At 44.8% G+C, this 17,795-nt stretch overlaps 1 protein-coding gene across 5 annotated transcripts in view; it reads left to right on the top strand.

Moving 5' to 3' along the window:
• The window catches only part of LOC147717179 (signal transducer and activator of transcription 5B), a 1,664,723-nt gene that overhangs the window by 63,249 nt on the left and 1,583,679 nt on the right, over positions 1–17,795 (top strand). The gene's annotated exons all lie outside the window — the stretch shown is intronic.

A 17,795-nucleotide genomic window follows, 5' to 3' on the forward strand; every position in this document is an offset into this window, starting at 1 on the left:
AGTTATTTACGGGGAATAAGTGGGGTCCCTCAGAAGCCCGGTATATGTTAGGATACCATCCACAGCCAGGACAGCGGTATTTACCTTTATAACGGCCTGGAAAAACAGACCGACAGGATGTAGTATTAGGGTTATAAGATAGTAGATCAGCTGCAGAATAAGTAAGCCTATGGCCAGAGTCTTCCGCCGCGCCGTCCGCTGCCGTATCGCGGACGGGCGCAGACGGGCAGGACTCTGGCACGACTCCGGCGCAGATCCGGCGCGCCCGCTGATCGCGTCCGCTGCGCGGAGTCATCCCTGTCCGTTTTTATGACGCTGCAAATCGCGTCACGAGCCCAACCCGACCCAAGATGGCCGCCAAAACCGGTGCTCTGCTCTCGGCGTCAACACTCGGCCGAGAGCAGGTCCGGAGCAAGAGGGGAGGGGGTGAGAAGGGGCCTGATGTTTATCATTCATCTGTGGAAGTTGGCTCTGCCGGGGGAGGGGTTTTCTAACAGTGATAGGATTTATTTATTTTATTTATTTTGAAAGTTTTATATAGCGCGAACAGGATCTTTGCAGATATCAGAGCGCTTTACACGGCTGGGAATGCCAGCAAGAGAGTGGGGTTACACATAAGTAGTACAGCACATCAATAATACAAATATAACCGTTAAATGTGTGCATAGATAGTCAGTACCATCAATAATACAGGTGAGATACATAGTCATAGAGTTCGAACAGCGAGTTAAATGTGTGCGTAGATAGTTAGTAGCAACAATAATTCAGGTGAAATACATAGTCATAGAGTTCGAACAAAGTAATACAGGTCGGAGTAGGGTCTTTCCAAATCCACGCTAATAGGTCAAGTGTATTTGGCCATAAAAATAGCTTTTACTTCTTTCTTAAAAAGTGTGAAGGAGGAGATGAGCCTGGTTTCAGGAGGGAGTGAGTTCCAGATCCTGGGTGCCATTCCTGAGAAAGAGCGTTTATAGGTTTTTACCTTCCGGAATCTTCGAGGTTTTAGCAGAAGATTGTCTGTGCCTCTAGTGTTTCTAGAGCCGCCAGAGATTGACAGCTTCTGAGTGAGGTATCCGGGAGAGCTCAGATGTAGAGCCTTGCGTGTCATGCAGGCGATTTTCAAATGTATTCTGGCTTCAAAAGGCAGCCAGTCCAGTGTTTTCAGATCAGGGGTGATGTGCGAGTGTTTTTTTGATCCAGTGATGAGTCTGGCTGCAGCGTTTAGAGAGGCTCTTAGGGGTGCAGTTCTGGTTAACGGGAGACCGCAAAGGGCGGTGCTGCCGTATTCAATTCGCGGGATTACTAGAGCTTGTACTGCAGTTTGGAAGTCTTTGGCTGGTAGGAAGGGTTTAAGTTTCCTCAGTGTATTGATTTGGAAGTTCGCTCCCTTAGTAGCCTTGCTGATATGATGCTGCATGTTAAGGTTGGAGTCGAGGGTTATGCCTAAAGATTTCGCTGAGTCCACTATGATGGGTTGGACATTGAGTGCAGTTAACTGTTTAAGCCAGGTTTGCGTGATGGGGATCTTCGCGGGAGGTGTGATCAGCAGGAATTCTGTTTTCAGAGCATTGAGTTTGAGATGATTATCAGCAAGCCAGGATTGGGTGCTTCTGATCGTAGAGTTCAGTAGTAAAATGTTGTTGGGGGATTGTAATTTGAGATATAGTTGGGTGTCATCTGCGTACATGTGAAAAAGTACATTGGATGCTTGGAGCAAGGTGGTGAGAGGTTCCATAACTAGGTTGAACAGGGTTGGTGATAGGGAAGATCCTTGGGGGACGCCTAACGACACAGGTATTGGAGAAGACATCAGGTTGTTACTCTTGAATTTCTGCGACCTGTTGTGTAAAAAGGAGGTGAACCACTTGAGAACAGTCCCAGAAAGACCCATTCTTGTGCTCAAAAGATCGAGTAACTTCTCATGTTTGACAGTGTCGGATGAGCTGAGTGTCGTCTGCGTTGGAGATGATGTTGTTTCCGTGCGATATGACTGTGTTGGCTGGGTGCGTGTTGAGGAGGGTGGGGCTAAGGGACGATCCTTGTGGGATGCCGCAGATGATCTTCTTGGGTTCCAAGGTGAACAGCGGGAGACAAATTCACTGGTTTCTTCCAGTGAGGTACGACGCGATCCATTTGCAAGCGTCTCCCTGGATTCCAATTTGGTGGAGTCTCTTTATCAAGATGTGGAGGGAGATGTGTCAAAAGTGGCAAACAGGTCCAGGAGGATGAGGGCTGCTGCTTTGCCGCGGTCCCGAAGAGCCCTAATGTTTTCGGTGGCTGCGATCTCGATTCTGTGGTTGGCTCGGAATCCACATTGAGAGGGGTCCAGGAGGTTGTTGTCTTCCAGGTGTTCGGTGAGTTTCTGGTTGATTTCTTTTTCGAGAACCTTCACCGGAAAGGGGAGCAGGGAGATGGGCCAGTAGTTATTCAGTTCTGCTGGGTTTGTGGATGGTTTCTTCAGTAGGGGCCTCACTTCAGTCCTCGGGGAAGGAGGCATTGGTGATGGAGGCAGTTAGGACTTTCTTGAGCTCATCGTCAATCATCTGGCTTCAGAGGTTGCAGATGGGGTGGGGACAGGGGTTTCTATGTGCTCCTGAGTCTGTATGTGCTCCTGAGTGTGTTGAGTTCATGATGTAGATTGGGACTTGAGTTGTAAGAGGTTCCCAATGGGTGAGCAGATTTTCAGGTTTGTGTTCTTTGGTGTGAGCAGGCTGATGTTGTCTGTGGAGGGAGCTTCGGGGTTCAAAATTCTCATAGATGGCTGAGATCTTGTTTTGGTAGAAGTCAGTCAGGGTGATACACAGTTCTTGGGAGGGTGTGATGTCGTTCCCGATGGGAGACTCCTTCATGATGACGACGAGCTGTGGTTTGTGCTGGCTTCTATGCGGTCTGCTTGAATGCTCTTCTTTGTTTCTTTTTTAACGAGGCGTTGGTAATGGTTAAGTACTGTCTTGAAGGTGGTATGTTCTCCAGTCTTTTTGCTGGTTCGCTACTTCCTTTCTAGTTGCTGGTAGTTCCGTTTAGTGGATTTCAGCTCTGTGTGACCTAGCTGGCTCTTCTGGCAGGCACTTTGGGTTTGGCTGCCTTGGCAGGGGCGATTGTGTCTGCTCTCTGTGATCCACTGGAGAAGTTCTGCACAGCCGGTTCAGGGTCTGATGCTGTGTCTGGGAGTTAAGAGCTGAGAGCGTTATTACACTGGTTTCCCGATATCTTTTTTCAGTTTTTGTGTGTGGAGCTGAGGGACGAGGTGTCAGTGTTGGTAGGTCTAGAGAAGTAGAAGTGAAGTAGATGCTGTAGTGGTTGGTCCAGGTGAGCTACGGGACATGGTTGTATTTGACTCTGCAGCTGGACGTAAACATGTGGTCGAGCGTGTGCCCTGCGATATGAGTGGGGTCGGTGACAAGTGTTAGAGGCCGATGTTGCTTATGCTTTCAAGGAGGAAATCCATTGACCTACTGTCATAAAATTGGTCAGGGTACGATCATACATGCTCAAACATTATGTGAGTTTATATACTAACCATCTTTACTTTTGAATGAAAGCTGCACATTTAGAATCTCTGCAGAGTAAATTAGATCATTATGATCTGACCATGACTACAGTTAACTCCCCAGGTAATTGTATCTGCTCAAGTTTGATATTGTTATTAATGTTAGTATTGTCTTGTCTTTCCGACCATTGGCCTGTTCCGAACAAAAGTATCTCTGTTATAAGTGGTGAGCTGTGTAACTCCTATTGCTTATTTCCCCAATATATGTGAATAACATTTAAAATAAAAAGTAGCATAAGTATTTCAGTCTGCAGCAAGCAGTTGCCTCATACTATTGCAGCGTGATATGAATGGTAAAGAAGAAGCATGTATGATCATGTAGCTGGCCCACAAGTAATGAGTGATTCATGTTTTAACAAGCCTGCTTAGTCCCACAGTAGAGGGAACTGCAGTGAGGGGGAAATGGTAACCTATTTTATTAATGCAATATGATGTCATAATATAATATTCAGTAGTTAAAAACACAGGTAAAGGTCAGTTAGGTTTAAGCGAACACACAACAGAAAAGATTCTGATAGAAATTATGGTTTATGTATAATGTTGCTTCTCTTATGCATTGTGGTGTCTGACAAATTGAAAAGTGACTGCGCCTTAGTTTGGAATTTCTAGCAGAGCCCAAGTTTTCGTAACGTCACAGGGCATAAGGGTTCTTGAGTGCGATTGAAGTGGTGGAGCTAGATGTAGGTTTAACTCCAATCATGTGCTGATGGATTCTGACAACTCCAAACAGCAGTTACGTAGCCTATTAAATACCCAATAAATATTCTCAGAATCACAAGTTGAGGAGTTATATTATTCCAATTTTAAATACTTCCTGACTGCTTGGGGTAAGCAAACCTACCTGTAGTGCGGGTGTTGGATCATGGTGTTATAAAATTTGGACTTCTCTTTTTCTGTTTCCTTCATTTTCAACTAGCATTAAATATCTGTTTGCAATAGAATGTGTTCTAATGTTTTATATATCGTATCGTACAGTAAGATCATATAATAATGTTTGTGACTTACATTCAAGTGTCTGCTGTGACTGTCATTCAGCTTCATTCGTTCAAAATGCTGAAACAGAGTAGATACATACATTGAAATATAAGTCTCTAACACTAAGTCTGCCTTTGAGACTTAAGTTTTCATTGCCTTAAGCCTCCACTATAGCATCTAAAACACGATTTAGCTTTTTTGTACGCCATCCACTTTGCAGTCATACCATAGATGTTCTCTGTTACTGATATGGTAAAAACTCTGATGTGTGGTAAAACATACAAGTATGTATGTATGTATGTATATGTAATTTCTGTAGCACAAAACTAGTCAAAAGTCAGCTGCACACTGTACTTGGTCAGAGGCAAAGCGTGTATTAGGAGAGGAAGCTTAGTTGTGAATTGTGAATGGATTGTGATGTTACGATTGCTTTGAAAATGAGGCTGCTAGTTTGAAGATAGTGTATGCTGGCAAGGGGAGCCAATGATGTTCCATCATGGTGGGTGTGATGTGATCATATTTCTTCAGGCCCTTTATGATTCAAGCTGCAGCATGCCCTTAATTGATACCTATGTGGAGTTTGGAAGACCATGGAGGGCATTACTGCCATCCAGATGCCAGGGTGCATGGGCTTGAGCAGCGGTTCTGACATCAAACAAAAATGCGATAATGGAGCCCGCAATAATGGTAACTACTATTTGTGAAGAATCACGAAATCTCCAGCTTATGTGAATTACTGCATGCATTATGGTCGCATGGAACCCGGCAGGGGACACCAGACCTCCATCCTTTCATCCACATTCACTAAATGCATGCATTAAAAACTTTTTTTTTTTTAAAAGTCCTTCATGCTCCTTTAAGCCAAAAGTTGCCATTCTGTGAATGTCTTGAGGGAGCATACAGTGGTCTTCTGGTTGGCTTTAAGCGGGGTGTCCCATCCTCTCTTATGTACATGGCCTTTGTGGTCACCCGTGTCTTTGGAGACGAGGCAGATTCGGTGCTGGATCGCTTCAAGGACAGTCTGGCAATGGCCAGGTCCTTGGGGCCTTTCTATGGCCCCACGTCATCCTCAATCTGCCTTTCACGGCTACGGAAGAGGCTCCCAATGGTGCCAGTTCCCTCCCAGCCACCAAGCTGCGCATGCTTCCCAGCCTCTGCGTGGCCGAGGGCGCAGTACCCTCACACCTCATGGGTCGGGTATCTAGCGGCCTTATCAGCCCACCACCCCCTGGCAGCTGCAGCTTCCAAACCCTCCTGATCTGCCCCTTTACCACCATGGGCATCCAGTTGGCAGCAGAATCAGCGGAATTCTCATTATCTGCCACACTAAGAATAAAATAACATTGGACAGGTGGGTTTTGCAGATTGTCTGAAGGAGCTGCCCCGCCCCTGCGAGATCACCCCTCCCTCCATGCCACCGTCTCACGACTGGCTGACGGAGGATCATCTGTTCCTTTTCTGTGAGGAAGTCATGACTTTCTCGGCCAAGGTAGCTATAGAGAGAGTTCTGGTGCCATAAGCTGGCTGTGGTTGCTATTCCAGCCACTTTCCGGTGCTCACAAATCTTCCTCACGAAGTGAAAACTCAAAGTGCTCAAGTTGGCTTAGGTCTTGTTTGCCCAGGACCCAGTAGACTGTATAGTAGCATTGAATGCGTGTTTCTGCATTCTTGTGCTGCCTGCTGTTCATGGTAGGCAATAGGCATTTATAGTTCACCTTGCTCCCATTTGGTCTTAGCAGCACCCCTGGTGTGTTCACCAAGATGATGGCGGTGGTTGCAGCTCATCTGCTGAGATCAGGGGTGTCAATCTTACTCTATCTCGATGACTGGCTGTTGAAGGCAGGCTTGCCCTAGGCTGTCATGTCCCACCTCCAGACTATGGTGAGCCTCAGGCACTTGCTGGGGTTCACTGTTAAAATGCCAAAGTCACACCTGACTCCCTCTTGGACGCTCCTTTTCATGGTAGCTATTCTGGAAACAATGCAGTTTGGGGCTTATCCTCCTGAGCCGCGAGTCCAGGATATTCAGGCTATGATACAGCTGTTTCAGCCTCTGTCCTGTCTTTAGACTGACTCTGAGGTTGCCGGGCCTCATGGCTGCCTGCATCCTGCAGGTGACACATGCCCACTGGCATATGTGGGTTCTGCAGTAGGACCTGAAATTCAAGTGGGCACAGTATCAGGGGGATCTCTCTGACATGGGCCAGATCTCAGAGGAAACTGCTACAGATCAGCAGTGGTGTCTAATGAACCGCAATTTGGTCAGATGCAGACCCCCTGTCCCTTCCCCAACCAGATCTACTAGTAGTGTAGTAGTGACAGATGCATCACTCCTTGGTTGGGGCGGCCGTCTGTGAGAGGTGGAGAACAGAATCTGGATACCATATCAATGTGCTGGAGCTAAGTGCGATCTGACTGGCAGTGAAAGCTTTTCTACCCTCCATTAAAGAAAGGCTGGTACAAGTTTTCATTGTCAACACTGCCACCGTGTGGAATTGCAACAAATAGGGTGATGTCGTTGACCCTTTATCGAGAGGCCCTGCGTCTCTGGATATGGCTAGAACAGCAAGACATATCCCTGGCGGTTCAACACCTGGTGGGCGAGCCATGGTTAGATCTGTTTGCCTCTGAAGAGAGCGTGTAAAGACAGCAGCTTTGCGTGCTGGAATATCCAAGGCGGCTCTCGCTTGGATACACTTTTCATTACGAGTGGAGCTCAGACCTCCTGTATGCCTTTCCACCCATATCATTCCTTCACAGAGTTACCAAAAAGATCATGAACGACTGGGCCCAAGTCATCCTTGTGGCTCTGAATTGGCCACAGAGAGTCTGGTATCCAGAGCTACTGAGCATGGCTATCAATCCTTCGATAAGGTTGCCCCTTTGGGAGAATCTTCTGTTGCACCAGCAGGGGAAAGTTCTTCACCCAAGCCTGCCCACTATCTGCCTTCTTGCATGGAGTTTGAGTGGCGTCAGTTGACAGCTAGGCGTCCCTCAACCAAGCTGGTATATGCTTGTCATTAGAAAAAATGGTAGCATGATGTGAAGAAAAAGCCATTAGGCTTCTTTCTGAAGTCTTGCTCTTCATTCTTTCCCTTGCCCAGCAGGGCTCTGCTTTGGGCACTCTCAAGGGCAATCTCTCTGCCTTATTGTGGCTGCCTGACTAGCCCTCTTTGTTTAAGTCCCCTATTATACATAGTTCTTAAAAGGTCTTGTCCATCTCTTCCCTCCTTCACCATTTATTATGCCTCAGTGAGACCGTAATCTGGTTTTAACTTGTGTTCTCCCTTCGATCCTCTCTATAATTGTCCCCTCAGACTTCTGACAATCAAAACAGCCTGGCTTGTGACAGTTACATCTGGCCGTAGAGGTAGTGAACTGCGTCTAAGCTGGATTACCTCTCAGTCTATCCTGACAAATTGGTGTTTCACGCAAGGGTCTCCTTTCTACCGAAAGTGGTCACCCCATTTCATGTAGGGCAATCTGTCCCCTTGTTACTGTTTTGCTCCACCACATCCCTCTAAAGCTGAGGAGCGACTCCACTGACTGGACCCAAAAGAGCGTTGTCGTTTTACCTTGACCGCACTTAAGAGATCCCGGGTGGACAACCAACTCTTTGTGGGGGATGTTGGTGCAAAGAAAGGTCCAGCGGTGCAAAAGCAGACCATCTCCGAATTGGTCATGCTCTGCATCAAAATCTGCTAAGCACTGGCCAAGAAGCAACCTCATTCTACCTGAGCTAAATCTGCGACCACAGCATTAGCGTGCTGAGTGCCGGTCCTGGACATCTGCCAGTCAGCAATGTGGGCTTCTGTGCACACGTTTACCAAATATTACTGTCTAGACAGTTAGGTCTGTAGGGATGTGCACTTTGCCTGTTTTGTCCTGCAGGACTTCCTTGTGTGAAATTGGCCACAGGCCCAACTCCAGGGATGGCATTGCTTGGTTATCTGTTCAAAGGTAAGGAATCTGGGGCTAGAAGCCTCTATCAAATGAACAAGTTGCTATATCTACCCGCCCGATTCCTTATTGACTCGCCCACCCTCCCTGGTCTGCAAACGGATTTCTAGGGACATTGCTGATCCTTTTCAGGGCCCTAGTTTTCCACATCAGGGTCAGTGTTCTTCATGGCTCTGCGCTTCTGGCACGAAAAGTCATGAAAAGTAATTGACGACAGAAAGCATAGATGGCACCTATATAGCTGTCAACCATGTCACTTCCAGTGTGGATGACGCACACAGAGCCAATTGACGCCATATACTGGCGCGCAGGGGTAATGCTTACGAAAAATCATTCTGATCCAGTCTGATTGGGAAATTCAAAGGTAAGGAATCTGCGACTAGATCTAGTCTCTACCAGATAAGGCGTTACTGAAGGTAAGTAACTTGTTCATTAATGAACTTTTAAATTTTGGCTAATAATAGTAACTTGAACTGCGATTTAAACAAAAGTGCATTACTTTTATTTAATTGAAATTTCAGAATTCTAATGTGGGATTTTACTTGATAAATTGGATAAATGTGGCCTCAAAGTAAAGGCAGGGAAACAGGTGGCAAGTAAAATAGATAGGTCGAAATAAATGTCGTTCAATAACCTATAAAACTGAATAAAATACAAATACTCAAGCACTTCGCACTGATATGCAGAGGAGTCGATTGTAGAACATTTTGTGTACTTTCGGAAAAACTGCAAACCCTAAATTTCAGAGTCTTAATCAGTGATTTTTCAGTGTCTCAGTTGGGGCTTAGTACTGCTGAAAATCTAGCAGTGCTTTAAGTTAGAAATATGTTAATGGTAGGAACATTGGTATTCTCTCAATAGATATTTTGGGGCATTGGCGAGCATTTGCTTTGCCTTTTGTCCAACTCATTTAACTTCTAAAGCAAAGGCCTATTCAAGTCGACCATAACAGTGCAATGAGTTTGAGAAAGTGCTCTCAACAGCCACCATTTAGACAGTAACGCAAGGGATTTCTCAAATGCAAAAATGCTTTGGTGTGAAAAGAAATTATGCCATTTCATGTTTACCCTAACCCTTTCACTATGGAATGTTTCCTCTACATAGCCTCCACGGTACTGGTTTTAGGATTGACGGGCGTATGTTTGGAAAGCTACAAAGCTTTCATTTCCATTATTGCCTTTTATATGTGAAGGAACTGAGTAAGCCTACTCAAAGTGATTGCATAGTTTTGTCCAAGTTTTTATGAAACTGGTCTATAGTTACAATGCTGCTATGACAATAAAAATGTCGTCTGTAAAGTGCTGTGTGATTCCCTGAAGCTAGTTTGGTTTTGTATGAAATAACTACAATAAAACAACAAATAATACCTAGTCTTCCTAGTTGACAGAGGTACTACCTTTAATGTAAGCTGTTCATCCTGTCTACTCTCAGAGCAATCTCTTGCAAGCCCTGATTTGTATATTTTTAAATAAGAAAGCTGTGCATCCCAGTTAGGAAAATAAGGTTTGACTCAACTGAAAACGTCCAGTTTTAGCTTTCTGACCCCTGATATTTTGACATCCATTGTGGAGTAAGCTGCCCCAGTTGAGCCTCACCCACTATAAAGTCAAGATAAAACCGTTTATTCCTCCAGACAATCTTAAAGTGGTACTTCAATCTCTTATCTCAAAACATGACTATGGCATTGCCCTCTTTACAGGAACTCCACAATATCACCTTGTGCCCCTTACGGCAGTTCTCAACTCAGCTACCAGACTCCTCACAGGAATTAATAGATTCAATCACATCTTTCCTGCCCTCAAGAGTCTTAACTGCTTCCTATCAGAGGAAGTGCATCTTCAAGACAGCCTGTATCACCCACAAACCCAAATACCTAGGAACCAAAATCTTGAGAGCAGGAAGAGTGCAGGCACTGAGAATCTCCACAGCTCTTCTCATTTTTCCTAACCTAAAGAAGAAATCGTCCCAGGCGTGCTCATTCTCAGGAAATGCTTTGAAAATCTGGAACTCACTCACCAGGGATCACCGCTGCCACCCCTCTTTTCCTGTCTTCAAACGGTACTTTAAATTTCTACTTCTCAACAGCTACTTCAACATGCGCAAGAGCTGCTCTACGTTTTCCTCATTGACTGGTTCCTTCAATACGCCCACCTGACTCTTTCAGTCTCCTATATTGTCCCTAATGCCATTCCTCTATGCATCCTTGTATTTTACAACCACCTAATGATGTATTGCCCTTTTTTCTCTCTGTGAATCCCCTCATGTACTCTTGTAAATGTAATTACATAACATGTAAAGAGCTCTGATACCCTTGCGTTTAGCTAGCGATATATAAAACTAAAAAATGAAGAAATAAATGAATAATAATAAATAATAAAATAAATTTAAAACACTCTGCTAGAATTGAATTATAAACTGTAACCTATAAGACACACTTTTATTTTGAGGCCACCTGTCTGTGGACAGCTAAGGAAATAGGCTTTAGGTGTGTTGCACTGGTCAACACTAGAGAGTGTATGTGCACTGTGCATGTTCCATGTGTGGATTAGGGCGAACATGGAACATGTGTGGACGTAACAGAGAATGAAAGATAGAGAGAGGAATGCAGATTATAGGAAAATTCCTGTGGCTCTCTGAAGTTGACCAGGTTCCAGTGAAATGAAGAATGGATACAGATACCCCTTTGAATTGGAGAGATATTTCCTGCCTGCTTCTTGCTTCATTCTTCCCCAAAGGCATTGCTGCCGACAGTTTTGCATATGCAGCAGCCGATTGGTTAGGCCTGCCCACATCCCTCCCTCCCTCCCTCCCGCCGTCCCTACCTCCCTCCCTCCGTCCCTACCTCCCTCCCTCTTGTGCCTTTGTCCAAGTCTCTCCTGTTAGAGCAGCTCTTGCTCCACCTTCTTCTGTTTTCAGATTTGAGTGATAGCGACCTTTTCGTGACCAGGCTAATAAACAAATTGACAGGAACTCTTTAAAGTCCGCTCCAGAGATGTGTATATATATGTCTGCAAAGCTAGAATAAATACTGGGTATGAACCTAGATCAAAGTGCTAGGATTTTCATTGACCGTGGCAGTGGATTCAAATAACTGGTGCTCTAGAGTCCTGGTCCTTGACTGCAGACCTCCTTACCAGGTGGGGTCAACTTGCAAGGAGAGTTGTAGAGTTTCCGGAGAAGAAGGATATACCTTTGAAGAAGGGGGATTGATGTTAATTCCTCAGAGGAGAGCCTATTTTTTGAAGTCATCAGCCAGCTGCCTGGTGAATAGGCAGCTCTGCAGGGGACTTCGGTCCTTCTGCAGGTGCTGTATCTGTCTTGAATGATGAGCCCAACTCACTGAGCAGAATGGAGACTATAACAGTGTCCTTCATTAGGATGCAGTATAGAATAAAAAAGATCTCATTTGTGCAGGCAGGACAAAGAATTGTGACAATTTGGAGTGGCATCTAAGAGAGTGGGTATTCTGTGGCGTAAAACAGAACCAAACCACATTGCAGCATTGTGAAATCGTGAGCCTTTGAGTGATGATTTCATGGAGCCCTTGTCTATTTCCTGCTGTTACTCCGAGGGACTGGAACACTGGCCTCAACTATCCAGTACTGCATCAAAGAAGCAGCCCAGACTGCTCTGTGGCAGGAAGAAATTTGTGGTCTTAATCTCGCAGGAGTGTGAAGGCAAGTGTTTGGAGCAGCAGGGCACCTCTGTAGCTGACTGATTTGTGGTGGCTCATGAATGTCTACTAGGAAAATAGTTGAACAAAGGGAGCTTTAGAGGATCTATAGCTTCACCAGCAAGGTATCAAAATTCTGGTTTTAAATTTGTTGTTTCTTGTGGGAAATATTTGTCAGTAATATTTTTAACTGCTTTGGTCCTGGCTGAAAATCCGTGTGGGCTCTCTATGTAAGATGTGATGTTAATGATGAAGCCTGTAGGGTTGTAATACATGATTTAATGTACCTTGTCAAAGCCAGTAGGTATTTCTTGTACATTGTGAATGTTCTGATCAAGTCCTCAGATCTCACTTATTTCTTTAATTTGTAAATACTGCTCTTCTCTTATATCCTTACTAGCAGCCCGTCCCGACGCTGTCCGAGTATGAATTGCTGCCAGACAGTAGTATATTGTTTTATAGGATTTCGTTCTGATAGCATTTCTTATCTGTGACAGGCCTCTGAAATGCTCCGATTCACAGTGCACTGCTGATGCGCGTTCAGTAGTGTGTGAACTAGAGTTTCCCTACTTTATTTTTCCTTACAATATTATATAGCGCAAACTCGACAACATGGCATGAGCACAATTTACATTACAAAAGAACACATTCATTTGTGGTCGGGGAGACAAAGCGATTTGCCTGGAATCACAGGTTGTTGATCTGATGCCGAGATTCGAACGTAGCTCCCCAGCTCTAAAGTTCGCAATTCTAGAACTTTTGGCGGGAGGTGTGTCTAAAAGTGTAAGTCGGTGCTGGCCATCAATGAGAGAGACCTGTGGATTTTTCAAATGGGTGTTGAAAAAATGAGTATGTTGCTGGAGATGTGGGCCGCCGTGCCACCAATATACTTACCGGGGGAGGGTAAACGCCCAATATTCAGCAACTTTCTTTCTGCATACCATCACTCCGCATACTTTCATTACGAAAGTACCATGACTCTGCAATGCCATTATAACGCATGGCGTTACATTTTATATGCTTTTACCACGCATACATTTACAACGAAATTCGTTGTAAATGCATGAATGGTAAAAGCAAGTTTTTTTTAATGTTTGGATAAGGTAAGTATGGGTATAGGGGTATATGTTTTGGGGTACTGAGGAATATGTTTTGGGGTGTTTAGGTATTTTAAGGGTTCAGATATAGTTTTGAGTTATGGGGTACAGGGGTAGTTTTAGGGTTTAGGCGTAGGTATGGGTTTTGGGGTACAGGGGTATTTTTAGGGTTCAGGGCTAGGTTTGGGGTATAGGGGTATTTTTAGGGTTCAGGGGTAGGTTTGGGTTTTGGGGTACGGGGTATTTTAAGGGTTCAGGGCTAGGTTTGGGTGTATAGGGTTATTTTTAGGGTTCAGGGCTAGGTTTGGGGTACAGGGGTATTTTTAGGGTTTAGGGGTAGGTTTGGGGGTACAGGGGTATTTTAAGGGTTCAGGGCTAGGTTTGGGCTTTGAGGTACAGGGGTATTTATAGGGTTCAGGGCTAGGTTTGGTGTTACAGGGGTATTTTTAGGCTTTAGGGATAGGTTTGGGTTTTGGGGTACAGGGTATATTTATAGGGTTAAGATGGGTTAGTGTTTAAGGGTGTTGGGGTATTTTAAGGAGTAAGGGTGGGTTATGATTATGGGGTGCAGGGGTATTTAAAGGGAGCAGGGTGGGATTAGCACACGATAATAGACATGGCTTGAAGGGCGGAACGTACCACACGCCCCCCAGCGTTTGTCACGCCCCCAGCACACGCCCACAGCACATCGCAGACACACCCACAAGGGACTACTTTGCTGGCACAGTTCTTTTACCTTTTAAATGTATATGGTGGGCGTCTGCATAGCCTATGTCCTTCTGCTGCAAATGCCCTTTCCAACGCTGTATTGGGTGTTGTGATTGGTGCTGTGGTTCCTGAGAATACCCGCCTCAAAGGTTTGGGCTCTCTCTTTATTATATTAGTATGGATGCATACATACACTTTATAAATAACTAGCAGCCCGTCCCGACGTTGTCCGGGTATAAATTGCTGCCGGCCAGTAGTATATTGCTTTGTAGGATTTCGTTTTGATAGCATTTATTATCTGTGACAGGCCTGTGAAACGCTCCGATTCACAGTGCACTGCTGATGCACTTAAGAGTGTGCTTTCAGTAGTGTGTGAACTCGAGTTTCCCTACTTTATTTTTCCTTGCAATATTATATAGCGCAAACTCGACAAGATGGAATGAGCAAAATTTACATTAATAATAATAATACTGAATTTTCTAAAGCGCGAACAGCTACTTCACATGGAGGTGTCCCGGCGCTACGTGAGCAGCTGGATGTAAATGGAATGGTTTCGATTTATCGATTAAAAAGCCATGTCTTTAGCTGCTTCCTAAAGCAGATCTCTGAAGTTACAGACCGAATAAAAAAAGGCAAAGCATTCCACAGTTTGACCGTCCCAGCGGAGAAAGTCCTACCCCCAAGCCGAGTCTTCAAGGCTCTAGGAGCATGTAACAGATTTAATGTATTTGAGCGAAGATACCTCGCCTGCTGGTATCGGGGAAGTCTCAATTTAAGGTAGTTAGGGCAGTTACCCTGTAGTGCCCTAAAAGCCAGGGTCAGAGCCTTAAATTCGATCCTACTGGCCACTGGCAGCCAGTGCAGAACACGCAGATGCGGAGAGACATGGTGTCTGAAAGGAATATGTTTAATAAGCCTCACAGCCGCATTCTGCACGGTCTGTAATCGCTGGATCAAAAACTTTGGCAGGCCAAGATAGAGGCCATTTACAGAAGAAAACATTCATTTGTGGTAGGGCCGGGGAGACAAAGCGATTTGCCTGGAATCACAGGATGTTGAGCTGATGCCGAGATTCGAACGTAGCTCCCCAGCTCTTAAAGTTCGCAATTCTAGAACTTGTGGCGAGAGGTGTGTCTGAAAGTGTATGTCGGTGCTGGCCATCAATGAGAGAGACCTATGCATTTTTCAAATGGGTGGTGAAAAAATAGGAGTATGTTGCTGGAGATGTGGGCCGCCGTGACACCAATGTACTTACCGGGGGAGGGTAAACACCCATTATTCCGCAACTTTCTTTCCGCATACCATCACTCCGCATACTTTCATTACGAAAGTACCATGACTCCGCAATGCCATTATAACGCATGGCATTACATTTTAAATGCTTTTACCACGCATACATTTACAACGAAATTCATTGTAAAGGCATGAATGGTAAAAGCATGTTTTTTGTAAATGTTTGGATAAGGTAAATATGGGTATAGGGGTATATGTTTTGGGGTGTTTGGGTATTTTAAGGGTTCAAATAAAGTTTTGGGTTATGGGGTACAGGGGTAGTTTTAGGGTTTAGGGATAGGTATGGGTTTTGGGGTACAGGGGTATTTTTAGGGTTCAGGGATAGGTTTGGGTTTTGGGGTATATGGGTATTTTTAGGGTTCAGGGGTAGGTTTGGGTTACAGGGGTATTTTAAGGGTTCAGGGCTAGGTTTGGGCTTTGGGGTACAGGGGTATTTTTATGGTTCAGGGCTAGGTTTTGGGGTACAGGGGTATTTTTAGGGTTCAGGGGTAGGTTTGGATTTTGGTGTACAGGGGTATTTTAGGGTTCAGGGGTAGGTTTGGGTTTTGGGGTACTGTGGTATTTTTAGGGTTCACAGCTAGGTTTGGGTTTTGGGGTACAGAGATATTTTTAGTGTTCAGGGGTAGGTTTGGGTTTTGAGGTACAGGGGTATTAGGGTTCAGGGCTAGGTTTGGGTTTTGGGGTACAGGCGTATTTTTAGGGTTTAGGGATAGGTTTGGGGTTTGGGGTACAGGGTATATTTATAGGGTACCGTTAAGATGGGTTAGTGTTTAAGGGTGTTGGGGTATTTTAAGGAGTAAGGGCGGGTTATGATTATGGGGTGCAGGGGTATTTAAAAGGAGTAGGGTGGGATTAGCACACGATATGAGACATGGCATGAAGGGTGGAACGTACCACACGCCCCGGCACACGCCCACAAGGGACTACTTTGCAGGCACGGTTCTTTTAACTTTTAAATGTATATGGTGGGCGTCTGCATAGCCTAAGTCCTTCTGCTGCAACTGCCCTTTCCAACGCTGTATTGGGTGTTGTGATTGGTGCTGTGGTTCCTGAGATTACCCGCCTCAAAGGTTTGGGCTCTCTCTTTATTATATTAGTATGGATTAATACAATACAATATTGTGTTCATTTTGTAAAGCTATATGCTTGCTTAATTGGAATGTGGATAAATGTTTCTAGTTTTATATATTGGTGCACACAAGTTTTTACTAGGTATAGTGCAGATAATGTCTGCTGACTAGATTAGTGATGTTAGTTCCCCTTGTATCCCCCGTGTGTGGAATGTTCAGGATAGATATTTGCACAGGTTATTTTGTGAGGCCCCTTTGAGGCGTTTACTTTGTATTCGCACTTAAAACTTTTTAGCTAATTTGATATACCGTTTTGACAGTTCTATGTTTTATATGTATTTGTTATTGTATGCAACATTTGACTATGTGCATTAAATTATTTTTTCTTTTTAAACTGAGTTTCCTACTCCTTAAAGCATTTTACTACTCTGTTGTCGCAACCTTGGGAGTCAAATACTGACAGGGTATCTTTAATACAATAGTATGCCAACTCCAGTGGTAAATTACCTTTGTTGACACAACTGAAACTTGGTATCCTATTGCTGCCTCCTGCCTTCCTGTACCTGTCTAACCAATCATCCACTGAAGAAACCCTTGAATCTGACAAATATTACAACCAGGACAGTAAACAAAATCTATTTGCATTCAGAAAGACCTTTGCCTTTCTATTCTCCTATTGCTGTTAGCAACTATACCACTATACATTGAATGCTTGATTTCCCAGCACATGGTGAAGCTGAGAACATTTGATTCAGCCTTGCCAAGTGCCACTAATCAGGCATTAGACTAACGCATTTCAGTGTGGTGATCCGTATCAACACATTGAAATGCAAAATCACGCTTTGAAGCACCTCCTTAACTGTCATGCAGAGCGCTGCTATAATGCATAATACGTACTGAAATCTGCAAAGCTGCGCCGTGCTCACTGCTACTGGCAGGCTTGGGGCTGGCTTATCTGCTCGTAGCTCAACTCTAGCTGCTAGTGGTACTCTAGCTTTAACTAACAAGCAGTCAAACTCTCAGCCTCCTGTTTTGGTATACTCAGGCTCATCCGTAAAATCCTCCCCCTCCTACCGTTCAAAGCGAGACAGATCATGATCCAGGGCCTCATCCTTTCCCGCTTGGACTTTGGGAATGCCCTTTATTTAGGGACCCCCAAACAACCCTAAACAAGCTTCAAGTCACCCAGAACTGTGCTGCACGAACCCTCCTCCAGATTCCTTGTCGCCTTCCTGTAAAATCAGAACTAAGAGATCTCCACTGGCTCCCAATCAGGAAAATAATTGAATTCAAGAGCATGTGTATTGCCCACCGTGCCTTCTGGAGAAAGGGGCCCATCATTAATCACTCCCTGATCTCCCCTTACCACCCTAACAGGCAGCTTAGATCTTCTTCTACCTTCCGCGTCACAGTACCCAAGATCCGGAGAGTCAGGTGTGGGGGTCGATCGTTCTCCTCTAATTCGGCAGG

The sequence above is a fragment of the Lissotriton vulgaris genome, chromosome 5 (genome assembly GCF_964263255.1).
Source record: "Lissotriton vulgaris chromosome 5, aLisVul1.2, whole genome shotgun sequence".
NCBI classification, from domain to species: domain Eukaryota; kingdom Metazoa; phylum Chordata; class Amphibia; order Caudata; family Salamandridae; genus Lissotriton; species Lissotriton vulgaris.